Source organism: Ranitomeya imitator, chromosome 5, assembly GCF_032444005.1.
Source record: "Ranitomeya imitator isolate aRanImi1 chromosome 5, aRanImi1.pri, whole genome shotgun sequence".
Taxonomy (NCBI): domain Eukaryota; kingdom Metazoa; phylum Chordata; class Amphibia; order Anura; family Dendrobatidae; genus Ranitomeya; species Ranitomeya imitator.
The window spans coordinates 659,287,945-659,305,908 of record NC_091286.1 but is presented as its reverse complement, the minus strand read 5'-3'; the positions used below and the strand labels follow the sequence as shown (position 1 = coordinate 659,305,908).

The window sequence follows — 17,964 nt, the reverse complement described above, 5'->3', positions numbered from 1 at the left end:
ATTTATGGTTATATTTCTGTTTTTACACTTGTGAAAATAAAAAAAATGGTTCTGAATTACCGTATATACTCGAGTATAAGCCGAGATTTTCAGCCCAAATTTTTGGGCTGAAAGTGCCCCTCTCGGCTTATACTCGAGTCACGGTAGCGGTGGGGTCGGCGGGTGAGGGGGTGAGGGCGCTGAGGTATACTTACCTAGTCCCAGCGATCCTCGCGCTGTCCCTGCCGTCCCACGGTCTTCTGTGCTGCAGCTTCTTCCCCTCTTCAGCGGTCACATGGGACCACTCATTACAGAAATGAATAGGCGGCTCCACCTCCCATAGGGGTGGAGCCACCTATTCATTTCTCTAATCAGCGGTGCCGGTGACCGCTGACAGGAAGAGGCTGCAGCACAGAAGACGGGGAGGAAGGCAGGGACAGCGCGAGGATCGCTGGGACTAGGTGAGTATGTTATATTTACCTGTCCACGTTCCAGCCGCCGGGCGCCGCTCCAACTTCCCGGCGTCTGCGCTCTGACTATTCAGGTCAGAGGGCGCGATGACGCATATAGTGTGCGCGGCACCCTCTGCCTGATCAGTCAGAGCGGGGAGACGCCGGAACGAGACGCTGGGAGCTGCAATCAAGAGAGGTAAGTATGTGTTTTTTTTTTTTTTTATTGCAGCGGCTATGGCACAGATTTATGTGCAGCATCTATGGGGCACAATGAACGCTGCAGAGCACTATATGGGGCATCTGTGCAGCATCTATGGGGCACAATGAACGCTGCAGAGCACTATATGGGGCATCTGTGCAGCATCTATGGGGCACAATGAACGCTGCAGAGCACTATATGGGGCATCTGTGCAGCATCTATGGGGCAATATGAACGGTGAAGAGCAATATATGGGGCATCTGTGCAGCATCTATGGGGCAATATGAACGGTGCAGAGCACTATATGGGGCACAGATATGGGGCAATATGAACGGTGCAGAGCATATATGGGGCACAGATATGGGGCAATATGAACGGTGCAGAGCACTATATGGCACAGCTATGGGGAAATAATGATCTATTTTTATTTTTGAAATTCACCGGTAAATGCTGCATTTCCACCCTAGGCTTATACTCGAGTCAATAAGTTTTCCCAGTTTTTTGTGGCAAAATTAGGGGGTCGGCTTATACTCGGGTCGGCTTATACTCGAGTATATACAGTAAGATGTTTGCAAAAAAAAGTTAAATGTTCATTTTTTCCTTCCACATTGTTTCAGTTCCTGTGAAGCACGTAAAGGGTTAATAATCTTCTTGAATGTGGTTTTGAGAACCTTGAGGGGTGTAGTTTTTAGAATGGTGTCACACTTCATTATTTTCTATCATATAGACCCCTCAAAATGACTTCAAATGTGATGTGGTCCCTAAAAAAAAATGGCGTAAAAATGAGTAATTGCTGGTCAACTTTTAACCCTTATAACTCCCTAACAAAAAAAAAATTTGTTTCCAAAATTGTGCTGATGTAAAGGAGACATGTGGGAAATGTTATTTATTAACTATTTTTCGTGACATATCTCTCTGATTTAAGGGCATAAAAATACAAAGTTTGAAAATTGCAAAATTTTAAAAATTTTCGCCATATTTCCGTTTTTTTCATAAATAATCGCAAGTAATATCGAAGAAATGTTACCACTAACATGAAGTACAATATGTCATGAAAAAACAATCTCAGAATCAGCGGGATCCGTTGAAGCGTTCCAGAGTTATCACCTCATAAAGTGACAGTGGTCAGAATTGCAAAAATTGGCCCGGTCATTAAGTACCAAATTGGCTCTGTCACTAAGGGGTTAATACCGAGAATATATGCTACCGCACTGTTTGTTTTCAAGTACTACAAACACATGTACTAGAACTGTTATGTTTATTGTTCCCCCCGTCCCCCTTTTTCCTACTGGTACTCCTTAAGCCTCCCCCATCCCCCTTCTCCTAACCCTTCCTCCTTTCCCCCCTTCTTTTCCCTTCCCTCTATTTCCAATCCCCAAAGTTGGTAGGCTGGATTCGCTTGCTGCTATTGTTATGATTTATTCTCTTATCTTAACTTTACATGCATGTAACGTTTCCGACCTTTATTCTAAATAGAGAATTTACAAAAAAAATAAAAAATAAAAACAGTATATTGCCTTTTTTTTTTTCTTAGTATGAAAGCCTTTGATGTCACTTTAAGGCTATGTGCACATGGAGGCTGTTTGCAGAGTTTTTGGAGTGGAAACCTTAAACTAGACTGTGACGACTGTGAGAGACACCTAGAGGTATGTATCGGTTTTTGCTTAGTTTTGGTGCAGAAACTCTGTAGATACGCAAGGACCTCAAAAACCACAAGCTTTGATTAGTTAGAGAGTTTCAAGTCCAAAAACACAGAAAACAACTCACTCTAAAGGAGCTTTCCAGTGTCATGAGACCTTTGCTTCCTGCCTTCAATTTGTTAAAAAACCCCACAGTGATCTTTTCTCATCCTCCCCAGGTCCAGCTCTGAGTCTCTGCCGCTGCTCCTGGTATCCAATATTGTCTGCAGGGTTGCCATCACATTGGCAGCGCTGCAGGCAGAACCCGAGGTTACTTATTGGCTGCAGCGTTTTCGATGTGACCTCGGTGCTGCAGACAATAACAGTCCTGGGACTCAGTGCTGGACCCAAGAAATGAGAGTAAAGGACAACGAAAATGAATCTGTCAGCAGATTATTTTACCATGTAATCTGACATCAAGCATGATGCAGGGGCAGAGATTCTGATTCCAGCAATGTATCACTTAGTGTACTGGATACAGGAGTTGAGATACATTTTCTCCAATGCTGAGCTGTGTATAACCCCGCCCACATCACTGATTGGCTGCTTTCTGTGTGCAGCGTATATTGACAGGTGGGGTGGGGTTACACAGAGCAGGACTAGGAGGCACAAGACACCTAGTCTTGTAGTGATAATCTCTTGCTAACAAAACACTGATTGTATTTAGAGATGAGCAAACCCAAATGTAAAAGTTCGGGGTTCGTACCAGACACTTAGTTCGATGCTATTAGAGGAACACGGACTTCTCCCGGAAGTCTATTGCAATGTTTGGAGCGCAAGGGGAAGTCCGGGATATGAGAGAGACACAATGAGAGAAGAGAGAGAGAAGAGAGAAAGAAGAGAGAAAGCAACGACACAGTAAGAGAAAAGGAATGACATTCATCATATCATGGCAGATTGTAATAAGCTGGATTGGTTCTTTATTGCGCCATTTGTTTCTTATTAGTATTTGGGTATGTGGTGTCCATGGGCCGTTTTACATCCGGACTAGCTGTGGATTGAACGCTGCGTGGAGCCGCATTGTTCAATCCGCAGCGTCCAGATGTTGCAGCATAGTGGAGGGGATTTTATGAAATCCCATCTCCACTATGCGTGGTAACACGCATCCGGCGGCCCTGCGATTCCGGACATGCAGCGCGTCTTTTTAGATCGCAGCATGTCCGTTTACCTCGCGGTACCACAAGGTAAAACACAGGGCCCTATGTGTGGGGTGCGATGATTCCGGATGTGTGCAATGAACACATCCGGCATCATCGCGTCTCCAGAAGGGGGCGGAGCGAGTTTTCCGCTCCGTCCAAAGCGCCGGCCATCCTGAACGTGGACACGTACCCTTATAGCTCCACTGTGCGAGAGAAAAAGAGAAAACGGCAATATTTTACAGTTCAAAAGTTTGGGTCTCCATTGTTTTTAAAGGGGTTCAGGTTCTGGTTCAAGTTCTGGCAACCAAAATGAACTTTGGAATAAAGCTTGGGTTAGATACTAGAACCCGAACTTCCACGGGTTCACTCAGCCCTAATCGTATTGAAACAAAAACACAGGACAGTAAATGACACATTGATGGAATCAGGCTCTCTGCCCCTACATCACGCTACTTCCAGATTACTAACAAAAACCTGCTGACAGATTCTCTTTAAGCTTCTTAGTCCTGATTTCCTTTTTTTTTTTACAAGAGCTATTACAGATATGACACACACAATATAATGTATTCCTTTTCTTTCCTCCTTAATTGATTTATAAAGATCAGTTTTCTGCCCGGTACCAGTTTCCATTTACACCATTCATGACTCAATCATTGTAGTAACCTTCTTTTGGATTACAGCTGATTTATACATTGACTGATTTATCATTTCAGATAAAGCATACAAGTTGTTACCGGTGGTGATGGCGAGGTTCGTCAGGCTCATGCTTAATGTAGAATTGAAGTAGACTGTGACCGGTAATGTCGATGGGCTCATAAAAGAAGCTTCGGCCGCGGCGCTGGCGTATCCTTCCAGGGTGAGGTCCGTGTAATACACATACTGATATACAGTTTGTGCAGCTGCAATAAACATAAATGGGATATTACATGTGTGGTTCATTAATAGGTTAATCCCTTTATTCCCTTCTTCATAGACGCCTACTGTCGCATGCTACTTCTAAAAACTAGCAGTTTTACAATTTACTGTGTCTTAAAATTTGCAGCTGTTCTTGAGATATTAACACTTTTTTTTCTTCTGTTTACATCTTATTGCCATAGAAACCGACCACCGCTGCTATCTAGCGCGTAAACAAAACACTGCGATGAAGTCGGCCCAGATTAGGAGGTAACAGTGCGCTTCAGCTTCAAAACCTGTGCTTACAAGCTCATTAGAAAAGAGCTTGTAAGCGCTGCGCGTGTTTTAGCATTTGTGGTCGCTCTACAAGACAATAGCTGTAAAAAAAAGTGTTAATATCTCAAGAACGGTTGAAAATTTTAATAAGTGGTATTTTTACCAGCGCTATCCGACAATGTCCATTTATGAAGACACAATTAACCCTTTAAGGCCATGTTCACACGTTGCATTTTTGCTGCATTTTTTTTCTGTCCGAAGGCAGTAAAGAAGCTGATTACAAAAAGCAGGTTTTGCTGCAATTTTTTTGCTGACTTTTGGCTGCATTTTTATTGCTGCTTTTTTGTTGTCCTTTGTGCATGTTGATAAAGTTTAGTGGCCCATAAAAGTCTGAATTAATTTGTTTTTTTTGCACCAAAAATGTGCCAAAAGCTGATACCTGCGTTTTTTTTGCTGGGTTTTTGCACTTACCCACTGTTTCTTATGGATGAAAAAAATGCAGAAAAAAATGTTGAAATAAGTTACATGCTGCAGCTAACAAAAACGCAGCGTTTTTCCAAATCAGTCAGGAAAATAAAACCAATGTTTGTGCTTGAGCTGTCTAAAGTCTCTTAGACTTTGCTTTGCTTTTCGTGTGAGGTTCGTGTGAAGTTCAGCGCGCAGTGGGCTGGAAGCAGGTTGAGTACATATCGTTCTAACAGCATGAGGTCGTATCAGGCTTCCTTTGGAAATTCCTGCAACATTCGGGGCCTATGACCCGAACTAGGCACTGAAGAGTGTGCCTTAATTATTTCCATACAGAGGAAGCTGGAAGTGGAAACACGTGAGGGAAATGTAAGTGATCTTGTGAGTGTTGTGTTGCCAGATGGGAAATCCCTGGGACTGATAGAATGGTCAAGCATAGGGATTATAGCCTATGGTCCGAACTAGGCACTGAGGTGTGTGCCTTAATTACTTCCATAAAGAGGAAGCTGGAAGTGGAAACACGTGAGGGAAATGTAAGTGATCTTGTGAGTGTTGTGTTGCCAGATGGGAAATCCCTGGGACTGATAGGATGGTCAAGCATAGGGATTATGGCCTATGGTCTGAACTAGGCACTGAGGTGTGTGCCTTAATTACTTCCATAAAGAGGAAGCTGGAAGTGGAAACACGTGAGGGAAATGTAAGTGATCTTGTGAGTGTTGTGTAGCCAGATGGGAAATCCCTGGGACTGATAGGATGGTCAAGCATAGGGATTATGGCCTATGGTCTGAACTAGGCACTGAGGTGTGTGCCTTAATTACTTCCATAAAGAGGAAGCTGGAAGTGGAAACACGTGAGGGAAATGTAAGTGATCTTGTGAGTGTTGTGTTGCCAGATGGGAAATCCCTGGGACTGATAGGATGGTCAAGCATAGGGATTATGGCCTATGGTCTGAACTAGGCACTGAGGTGTGTGCCTTAATTACTTCCATAAAGAGGAAGCTGGAAGTGGAAACACGTGAGGGAAATGTAAGTGATCTTGTGAGTGTTGTGTAGCCAGATGGGAAATCCCTGGGACTGATAGGATGGTCAAGCATAGGGATTATGGCCTATGGTCTGAACTAGGCACTGAGGTGTGTGCCTTAATTACTTCCATAAAGAGGAAGCTGGAAGTGGAAACACGTGAGGGAAATGTAAGTGATCTTGTGAGTGTTGTGGTGCCAGATGGGAAATCCCTGGGACTGATAGGATGGTCAAGCATAAGGATTATGGCCTATGGTCCGAACTAGGCACTGAGGAGTGTGCCTTAATTACTTCCATACAGAGGAAGCTGAATGTGGAAACACGTGAGGGAGATGTAAGTGATCTCGCGAGTGCTGTGGTTGCTGATGGGAAATCCCTGGGACTGACAGCATGGTCAAGCGAAGGGATTATAAGAGCTGATTGTAAGCAGAGGCTTGAAATGTACTGTATTGATGAAACTGAAACCGAGGGATCCTATGCCCGATACTGAGTGTTAAAGACTGTTGTATCTGAACTGTCCAGTAAAGTTGAACTTGATATAATGATCCGTGTGTCCCCTGATGTGTGTTGCTGATCCTGGAACTAAGACCGTGGATGCAGCGGAGGCTTTCGGCCTACAAGCGAGTACAAAGCAGGCGTCACAGCACAACACATATGGACAGGGACACTGTTTCTTTGTTGGATGCCAGGGTGTGGAGAAGCAGCAGCTCACCCATGACTACCACCATGGGCACCTTATATTTTCATGGTGATGGGTTCCCTTTAAAAGTTTTCCCTGCCTCCAACACTCTTTTTCTATATACCCTATTAGGGGAAGGGGAGATCTCATGATTGAATCCGCGTCTATTGGAGTAGTGAGCTGATGCAGAAAACATAACACCCCCATAAAACAGCGGAATGTCAGACATCCGGCTCATAGAAAGGGTCCCGATCAGAAGACCCTCCACCCCATGCAAGTACGGCACAAGCCCTAATAAGATATGTAGACCTTTTAAAGGAAATCTGTCATCTAAATTTTTGCTACCACATTTGAGAGCATAGAGAATTTGCTAGTGATAAAAGTAGAGACCAAAGTCCATATGGGGAACTCCCAATGCAACTGAGACAATAATATAGCAAAATGTAGCCTATTTACCCCAATGATTGTAGAGAAAAATGTGAAAACCTAATTCTTAAAAAAAAATCTATACATTTTATTGAACATATTAAAAAATAAATGTCAATATCACATGTTTGTAGAAATTAAAAATTGGGGAAGACACAAGATGCATGACAGCACAAATGGGGGATTAGTAATTAATGGTACAAGAGAAACTTACAATGCATACTATATCCATCTTTCTTACATAATCTCTGCTGGGTGCGATGCGCGTGGATGCTCCTACCCGCCTCCATTGCTGAAGGCAGCGTTGCCTGTCAATGACGAGGATGGAGGTGGAAGCTCCACCCACATGATGCGGTGTTCACCTATTACACCTGTTGAAACAGGTATACCGTCTATGTATAAACTACCTCACACAACACATAGGCCCCCTGAGGAAGCCTATGCGAAACGCGAGTTGGGGCTTTTTGACACGCACAGGCATTTACGCACTTTATGGGTCAGCATCTACATTCTTGACTTATACCATCCCTTGTCTTACAGCAATTCTTGCCCTATGTAGCAGTGTGGGTTTTATAGGAATGTATATGTCCATTCTTGCCACAGCATGTGATTCATTTGGCGTTCCTTTTTTGAACATAAATATACTCTTTTACATGGGATTTCCCATTATCACCCAATTATTACATCTATCTCACGTTTGGCATTTTCCCAGTGCTTTCTTTAGTATCCTGTATCCGGATCACTGATTGTTACCCACTGCCACTTACAATCGACTAGTGTGTTGCATATAATTATACATGTGAGGTTTCTCTTGTACCATTAATTACTAATCGCCTGTTTGTGCTGTCATTAATCTTGTGTCTTCACCAATTTTTAAACCGTCTATTGATTTCTACATGTAATTTTGACATTTATTTTTTACTATGTTCAATAAAATGTATATATTTGATAAGAAATAGGTTTTCATACTTTTTATACAATCATTGGGGTATATAAGCTCCATTTTTTATCTGTTATTGCCTCAATCACATTTGAGAGGAGTATGATGTGGGTGCAGAGACCGTGATTCCAGTGATGTGTCACTTGCTGGGCAGTTCTCTGAAAAGTTCTCTACAAGTTCTCTGAATGCTGAGCTGTGTATAACCCCGCCCACTTCACTGATTGGCAGTAGAGATGGGCGGACCTCTGGATGTTCGGGACCGGCAGGTCCGGCCGAACAGTTACAAAAAGTTTGGGTACCAGAATAGTACCCGAACACGAACTGGGACCCCATTCACTTGAATGGTGGGCAGAACATCCAGTGTTCTCTGTTGTGAATTCTGTGGCAGAGCTCCCTCCTGTGGTCACAAGTGGTACTTCGGCTGATTCTCTCTGGGAGCTTCCGTTTGTGGAGGAAAGTGGTACTGCGGCTTCTGAGTTTCCTCCCTCAGGTGATCTGGTGAGGTCGTTAGGTGCTTCTCTACTTAACTCCACCTAATGCTTTGATCCATGCTTCCTGTCAATGTTCCAGTGTTGGACTTGTTTTTCCCTGGATCATTCCTGTGGCCTGCTGCTCTGCATAGCTAAGTTCTTCTTTGCTATTTGTTTGCTATTTTTTCTGTCCAGCTTGTCTAATTGTTTTGCTGGTAGCTCTGGGACGCAAAGGGTGTACCTCCGTGCCGTTAGTTCGGTACGGAGGGTCTTTTTGCCCCTTTGCGTGGTTTTCTTTAGGGTTTTGTGTAGACCGCAAAGTTATCTTTCCTATCCTCGCTCTGTTAAGAAAGTCGGGCCTCACTTTGCTGAATCTATTTCATCCCTACGTTTGTCTTTTCATCTTAACTCACAGTCATTATATGTGGGGGGCTGCCTTTTCCTTTGGGGTATTTCTCTGAGGCAAGGTAGGCTTATTTTCTATCTTCAGGCTAGTTAGTTTCTCAGGCTGTGCTGAGTTGCATAGGCAGAGTTAGGCGCAATCCATGGCTGCCTCGAGTGTTGTTTGGAGAGGATTAGGGATTGCGGTCTGCAGAGTTCCCACGTCTCAGAGCTCGTTCTATTATTTTGGGTTATTGTCAGATCACTGTATGTGCTCTGACCGCTATGTCCATTGTGATACTGAATTGCCTATCACAACAGTACAGGAAGCCCCAAGTGCTAATGATTCTCAATAGAGGGAAAAAAGAAGTTCTGAGACCATTTTTTTTTCTTTGCACTGTGTTTTGCCTTTTTTTTCCCCTAGACATTTGGGTGGTTCAGGACACAGGTGTAGCAATGGACATTAAAGGTCTGTCTTCATGTGTGGATCAGCTCACGGCCAGAGTTCAAAATATTCAAGATTTTGTGGTTCAGAATTCTTTGTTAGAACCGAGAATTCCTATTCCGGATTTGTTTTTTGGAGATAGAACTAAATTTCTGAGTTTCAAAAATAATTGTAAACTATTTCTGGCTTTGAAACCTCGCTCCTCTGGTGACCCAGTTCAACAGGTTAGGATCGTCATTTCTTTTTTGCGTGGCGACCCTCAGGACTGGGCATTTTCTCTTGCGTCAGTAGATCCTGCATTAAGTAATATCGATGCGTTTTTCCTGGCGCTTGGATTGCTGTACGATGAGCCTAATTCAGTGGATCAGGCAGAAAAAAATTTGCTGGCTCTTTGTCAGGCTCAGGATGAGATAGAGGTATATTGCCAGAAATTTAGAAAGTGGTCCGTGCTCACTCAATGGAATGAATCTGCGCTGGCAGCTATATTCAGAAAGGGTCTCTCTGAAGCCCTTAAGGATGTCATGGTGGGATTTCCTATGCCTGCTGGTTTGAATGAGTCTATGTCTTTTGCCATTCAGATCGGTCGACGCTTGCGTGAGCGTAAATCTGTGCATCATTTGGCGGTATTACCTGAGATTAAACCTGAGCCTATGCAGTGCGATAGGACTATGACCAGAGTTGAACGGCAAGAACACAGACGTCTGAATGGGCTGTGTTTCTACTGTGGTGATTCCACTCATGCTATCTCTGATTGTCCTAAGCGCACTAAGCGGTTCGCTAGGTCTGCCACCATTGGTACAGTACAGTCAAAATTTCTTCTGTCCGTTACCTTGATCTGCTCTTTGTCATCGTATTCTGTCATGGCGTTTGTGGATTCAGGCGCTGCCCTGAATTTGATGGACTTGGAATATGCTAAGCGTTGTGGGTTTTTCTTGGAGCCCTTGCAGTGTCCTATTCCATTGAGAGGAATTGATGCTACGCCTTTGGCCAAGAATAAGCCTCAATACTGGACCCAGCTGACCATGTGCATGGCTCCTGCACATCAGGAGGTTATTCGCTTTCTGGTGTTGCATAATCTGCATGATGTGGTCGTGTTGGGGTTGCCATGGCTACAAGCCCATAATCCAGTATTGGATTGGAAATCCATGTCGGTGTCCAGCTGGGGTTGTCAGGGGGTACATGGTGATGTTCCATTTCTGTCAATTTCGTCATCCACCCCTTCTGAGGTTCCAGAGTTCTTGTCTGATTACCGGGATGTATTTGATGAGCCCAAGTCCGATGCCCTACCTCCGCATAGGGATTGTGATTGTGCTATCAATTTGATTCCTGGTAGTAAATTCCCAAAAGGTCGACTGCTAAATTTATCCGTGCCTGAGCACACCGCTATGCGCAGTTATGTGAAGGAATCCCTGGAGAAGGGGCATATTCGCCCGTCATCATCGCCATTAGGAACAGGGTTCTTTTTTTGTAGCCAAGAAGGATGGTTCGCTGAGACCTTGTATAGATTACCGCCTTCTTAATAAGATCATTGTTAAATTTCAGTACCCCTTGCCATTGTTATCTGATTTGTTTGCTCGGATTAAGGGGGCTAGTTGGTTCACCAAGATAGATCTTCGTGGTGCGTATAATCTGGTGCGAATCAGGCGAGGCGATGAATGGAAAACTGCATTTAATACGCCCGAGGGTCATTTTGAGTATCTAGTGATGCCATTCGGACTTGCCAATGCTCCATCAGTGTTTCAATCCTTTATGCATGACATCTTCCGAGAGTACCTGGATAAATTCCTGATTGTGTACTTGGATGACATTTTGATCTTCTCGGATGATTGGGAGTCTCATGTGAAACAGGTCAGAACGGTTTTTCAGGTCCTGCGTGCTAATTCTTTGTTTGTGAAGGAATCAAAGTGTCTCTTTGGTGTGCAGAAGGTTTCATTTTTGGGGTTCATCTTTTCCCCTTCTACTATCGAGATGGATCCTGTTAAGGTCCAAGCCATCCATGATTGGACTCAGCCGACATCTCTGAAAAGTCTGCAAAAGTTCCTGGGCTTTGCTAATTTTTATCGTCGCTTCATCTGCAATTTTTCTAGTATTGCCAAACCATTGACCGATTTGACCAAGAAGGGTGCTGATTTGGTCAATTGGTCTTCTGCTGCTGTGGAAGCTTTTCAAGAGTTGAAGCGTCGTTTTTCTTCTGCCCCTGTGTTGTGTCAACCAGATGTTTCTCTTCCGTTCCAGGTCGAGGTTGATGCTTCTGAGATTGGAGCAGGGGCTGTTTTGTCGCAGAGAGGTTCTGATTGCTCAGTGATGAAACCATGCGCTTTGTTTTCCAGGAAGTTTTCGCCTGCTGAGCGAAATTATGATGTGGGGAACCGAGAGTTGCTGGCCATGAAGTGGGCATTCGAGGAGTGGCGTCATTGGCTTGAAGGAGCTAAGCATCGCGTGGTGGTATTGACTGATTATAAGAACTTGACTTATCTCGAGTCTGCTAAGCGTTTGAATCCTAGACAGGCTCGTTGGTCGCTGTTTTTTGCCCGTTTTGACTTTGTGATTTCGTACCTTCCGGGCTCTAAAAATGTGAAGGCAGATGCTCTGTCTAGGAGTTTTGTGCCCGACTCTCCGGGTTTATCTGAGCCGGCGGGTATCCTCAAGGAAGGAGTAATTGTGTCTGCCATCTCCCCTGATTTGCGGCGGGTGCTGCAAAAATTTCAGGCTAATAAACCTGATCGTTGTCCAGCGGAGAAACTGTTTGTCCCTGATAGGTGGACGAATAAAGTTATCTCTGAGGTTCATTGTTCGGTGTTGGCTGGTCATCCTGGAATCTTTGGTACCAGAGAGTTAGTGGCTAGATCCTTTTGGTGGCCATCTCTGTCGCGGGATGTGCGTACTTTTGTGCAGTCCTGTGGGATTTGTGCTCGGGCTAAGCCCTGCTGTTCTCGTGCCAGTGGGTTGCTTTTGCCCTTGCCGGTCCCGAAGAGGCCTTGGACACATATCTCTATGGATTTTATTTCAGATCTTCCCGTTTCTCAAAAGATGTCAGTCATTTGGGTGGTCTGTGATCGCTTTTCTAAGATGGTCCATCTGGTACCCTTGTCTAAATTGCCTTCCTCCTCTGATTTGGTGCCATTGTTCTTCCAGCATGTGGTTCGTTTGCATGGCATTCCAGAGAATATCGTTTCTGACAGAGGTTCCCAGTTTGTTTCGAGGTTTTGGCGAGCCTTTTGTGGTAGGATGGGCATTGACTTGTCTTTTTCCTCGGCTTTCCATCCTCAGACTAATGGCCAGACCGAACGAACCAATCAGACCTAGGAAACCTATCTGAGATGCTTTGTTTCTGCCGATCAGGATGACTGGGTGTCCTTTTTGCCTTTGGCTGAGTTCGCCCTTAATAATCGGGCCAGCTCGGCTACCTTGGTTTCGCCATTTTTCTGCAATTCTGGGTTCCATCCTCATTTCTCTTCAGGACAGGTTGAGTCTTCGGACTGTCCTGGTGTGGATACTGTGGTGGACAGGTTGCAGCAGATTTGGACTCATGTAGTGGACAAGTTGACCTTGTCCCAGGAGAAGGCTCAACGTTTTGCTAATCGCAGACGCCGTGTGGGTCCCCAACTTCGTGTTGGGGATCTGGTTTAGTTATCTTCTCGTCATATTCCTATGAAGGTTTCCTCTCCTAAGTTTAAACCTCGTTTCATTGGTCCGTATAGGATTTCTGAGGTTCTTAATCCTGTGTCTTTTCGTCTGACCCTCCCAGATTCTTTTTCCATACATAACGTATTCCATAGGTCATTGTTGCGGAGATACGTGGCACCTATGGTTCCATCTGTTGAGCCTCCTGCCCCGGTTTTGGTGGAGGGGGAATTGGAGTATATTGTGGAGAAGATTTTGGATTCTCGTGTTTCAAGACGGAAACTCCAGTATCTGGTTAAATGGAAGGGTTATGCTCAGGAAGATAATTCCTGGGTTTTTGCCTCTGATGTCCATGCTCCCGATCTTGTTCGTGCCTTTCATGTGGCTCATCCTGGTCGGCCTGGGGGCTCTGGTGAGGGTTCGGTGACCCCTCCTCAAGGGGGGGGGTACTGTTGTGAATTCTGTGGCAGAGCTCCCTCCTGTGGTCACAAGTGGTACTTCGGCTGATTCTCTCTGGGAGCTTCCGTTTGTGGAGGAAAGTGGTACTGCGGCTTCTGAGTTTCCTCCCTCAGGTGATCTGGTGAGGTCGTTAGGTGCTTCTCTACTTAACTCCACCTAATGCTTTGATCCATGCTTCCTGTCAATGTTCCAGTGTTGGACTTGTTTTTCCCTGGATCATTCCTGTGGCCTGCTGCTCTGCATAGCTAAGTTCTTCTTTGCTATTTGTTTGCTATTTTTTCTGTCCAGCTTGTCTAATTGTTTTGCTGGTAGCTCTGGGACGCAAAGGGTGTACCTCCGTGCCGTTAGTTCGGTACGGAGGGTCTTTTTGCCCCTTGCGTGGTTTTCTTTAGGGTTTTGTGTAGACCGCAAAGTTATCTTTCCTATCCTCGCTCTGTTAAGAAAGTCGGGCCTCACTTTGCTGAATCTATTTCATCCCTACGTTTGTCTTTTCATCTTAACTCACAGTCATTATATGTGGGGGGCTGCCTTTTCCTTTGGGGTATTTCTCTGAGGCAAGGTAGGCTTATTTTCTATCTTCAGGCTAGTTAGTTTCTCAGGCTGTGCCGAGTTGCATAGGCAGAGTTAGGCGCAATCCACGGCTGCCTCTAGTGTTGTTTGGAGAGGATTAGGGATTGCGGTCTGCAGAGTTCCCACGTCTCAGAGCTCGTTCTATTATTTTGGGTTATTGTCAGATCACTGTATGTGCTCTGACCGCTATGTCCATTGTGATACTGAATTGCCTATCACAACAGTTCTCCATGCTGTCATAACAAAGCAGCAAACACCGCTTCTGATGTGCAGTAAAATCATCTCGAGAGCCACGGTCCCCAAAAGACAGCGTGAGCGCTCAACTGTGATCAGAGGTATAAAGTTTACCTCTGCTCACTAGTGTCAGCTGATGGGACTACTGCACCCATCAGCCTACGCCTGCTGCCGCTAATAACACTGAGAGCAGGAGCTGCTGATGGGTACATTCATTAGCCGGCTCCTGCGCTGTAAATAAATAATTTAAAAAAAAAACCTGCGTGGGTCCCCCTGTATTTTTGATAACCAGCCAGGCAAAACTCACAGCTGGGGGCTGCAAACCTCTGATGTCAGCTTCAGCAAGGCTGGTTATCAAGAACAGAGGGGTCCCAACAGCGTATTTTTACAAAAAATAATTTTTAAAAAATGGCGTGCGGTCCCCCCATTTTTGATAACCAGCCAAACTTTAGCAGACAGCTGGGGGCTGGTAAAGGGCCATGGATATTGCCCCCCATGTGTATTGTCCTAAAAGTAGTAGCCTGCAGCTGCTCAGAAAAGGCACATCTATTAGATGCACCAATTCTGGTGCTTTGCCCAGCTAATCCCACTTGCCCTGTAGTGGTGGCAAGTGGGGTCCATATTTGTGGGGTTGATGTCACCTTTGTATTGTCTGGTGACATCAAGCCCACGGCTTAGTAATGGAGAGGCGTCTATAAGGCACCTATCTATTACTAATCCTTTAGTTGTATTGTAAATACACACACAGCCAGAATAAAGTCCTTTATTTGAAATTAAAACAAAACACACTTATCCTTTTTTATTTTAAAATAACAAACACAGTTATACTCACCTAATGCCTATTCCACCGAAGCCCTCGTCTCCTGTAATAAAACAAAAATACAAAACAACAATATCCCTCAATTATCTGTAGTTCTGTTCCATTCCATAATCCATGTATGGGGATTAACATTTTTCAGCTTGGACGGTGCCAAGATCTGACCATCCAGGCTGAAGTTTTTATTTTGAAGTGGTGTTTGAGCCTCTATTATGCACATGACAGCGCGACAAACACCCTGTGTTCGGGTGGGCTGAACCCGAACAGTAACATGGACTTCCTGGTGAAGTCTGTGTTCGGAGTCCATGTCTGAACAGTATGTTTTCGGTATGGATGCCGAACTTTACTGTTCGGGTTTGCCCATCTCTAATTAGCAGTTTTCTTTATGTATTCTATGCATAGGCAGAAAACTATCAATCAGCGGTGGTGGTGGGTTGGACAACCAGGCTGCAGGTTTACTAGTCCTCTTGTGATAATCTCCTGCTGATAAAACAGTGATTATATCAAAACTACATGTAGCAGCCCAGTAAGTGACACATTACTGGAGTTAGGGTCTCTGCCCCTTCATCATGATCCTCTCAGATAAGGTAGCAAAAATCTGGCAACAAATTCCCTTTAATGCTTCGCTTTTCATAGGAGTCCCTCAGCATTTGCCTCCATCCCTGATAATTCCCTAGTCAAAAACAGGACCTGATTGCCCAAAAATGGTTGTCAAAAATTATTCATATTGATTTATTCTACACTTTTCTAATTTAGAAAATGTATGAAAATACTTACAAGACTCAGCCCTTGGAACTCTTTCTTTACCAAATTCTTTCTGTTCAAAAATAAAAAACAAATAAAATATTAGGATTAATTTGAGCCTTTTGTTAGAACCGGGCTATTGTGAGTCACAGCAAAATCCTGTTTCGTCTACACTACTATTCACTCACCGGTGTGGTGACCTCCCTGATATTTTACTACCACTATTGTCAAGGTAGGTTGTAGGAAGTTATTTAGCAGCGTATGGCAATATTATTAGAAATGTTATTTGTTCAAGAGAACCATATGGAAGATTTAATTCGGCCTTTTAAATGAAATCTGTCAGTAAGATAAACCTCCTCATACTACATCTATTATATAAAGCTGAATGTGTGTGTGTGTGTGTGTGTGTGTGTGTGTGTGTGTGTATGTATGTCTGGGATTGGCATCTGCACCGTCGCAGCTACAGCCACAAAATTTTGCACAGTCACACGTCTGGACCCCGAGAGCATCATAGGCTATGTTGTGAGGCGAAATTTTAACCCCGCACATTCCAATTCACCAAACAATTTTGCCCCTATCTACATAATGGGGAAAAAGTGAAAGGAAAAGTGTTGGAGGCGTCGCAGCTACAGCCACAAAATTTTGCACAGTCACACGTCTGGACCCTGAGAGCGTCATAGGCTATGTTGTGAGGTGAAATTTTAACCCCGCGCTTTCCAATTCACCAAACAATTTTGCCCCTATCTACATAATGGGAAAAAATGAAAGGAAAAGTGTAGGAGGCAAATTGACAACTGCTAGATGTGAACAAGGGGGACTTAAAGAATGAGAGCGATGGCGCCAAAGAGTATATACCGTACAGTTGCTAAGGTGGGGCCCCGACATGGGATACTCACCACACACGGGGATATGAACACACACAAAATGCGCCACACACTACCACGTGCTTGAACACATATACCACCCTCAGCACACATTTCACCACAAATACACCAACCTCGCCACATAAAAGTCGAAACACAAAAGTCGCCACTCAAAACTCGCCATGCGCAGAACTCACCACATGCAAAAACTAGGCTCACGCAAAACTCGCCACAAGTGCAAAACTCACCTCATGGAAAACTCGCCACACGCAAAACTTGCACACGCGCAAAAATTGCCACATGCACAAAAGTTGCAACACATGCAAAAGTTGCCTCACACAAAACTTGCACATACTCAAAAGGCACCACACATAAAACTCGCCACGCGCAAAACTCGCCATGCGCAAAACTTGCTGCACACAACTTGCTACACTAACCTGTCACATGCAACTCGAAACACAAAAAGTTGCTACACGCATGTTGCCACACAAAAGTCATCTCACAAAAGTCGCTACATGCATGTCGCCACACGCAACTCAACACACACAACTTGACAAACAAAACTCGCCCTAAAACACACACAAGTCTGGTATTATCCTTCAAAAATAAAAATCTGATTAATAAGCAGACAAACTACAACAAATGTACCATATAGGAAATACGGCAGCTGTCAGTCACATGACCTGTCTATTATGTGTATGTGTGAGCTAATATATACTGCCCGGGGGAGGGCTTCCTGTTGGCTGGGGATTTATCAGGCTGCCAATTTAACTTACAAATACTGAGGTAAAAATACTGAGCAAATAACGTGTGAACGAGGTCTAATACAGGAGGAGATGACACACAGGTATATACTATATACAGGGGAGATGACACACAGATATATACTATATACAGGAGAGATGACACAGGTATATACTATATAGAGGAGGAGATGACATACAGGTACATATATATACAGGAGGAGATGACATACAGGTATATACTATATACAGGAGGAGATGACACACAGGTATATACTATATACAGGAGCAGATGACCTACAGGTATATACTATATACAGGAGGAGATGACATACAGGTATATGCTATATATAGATGACATACAGGTATATACTATATACAGGAGGAGATGACACACAGATATATACTATATACAGGGGAGATGACACACAGGTATATACTATATACAGGAGGAGATGACAAACAGG

At 44.2% G+C, this 17,964-nt stretch overlaps 1 pseudogene; it reads right to left on the bottom strand.

Annotated features, from left to right (window-relative positions):
- Nucleotides 1-17,964, bottom strand: part of LOC138637930 (uncharacterized) — a 108,485-nt pseudogene that overhangs the window by 75,460 nt on the left and 15,061 nt on the right.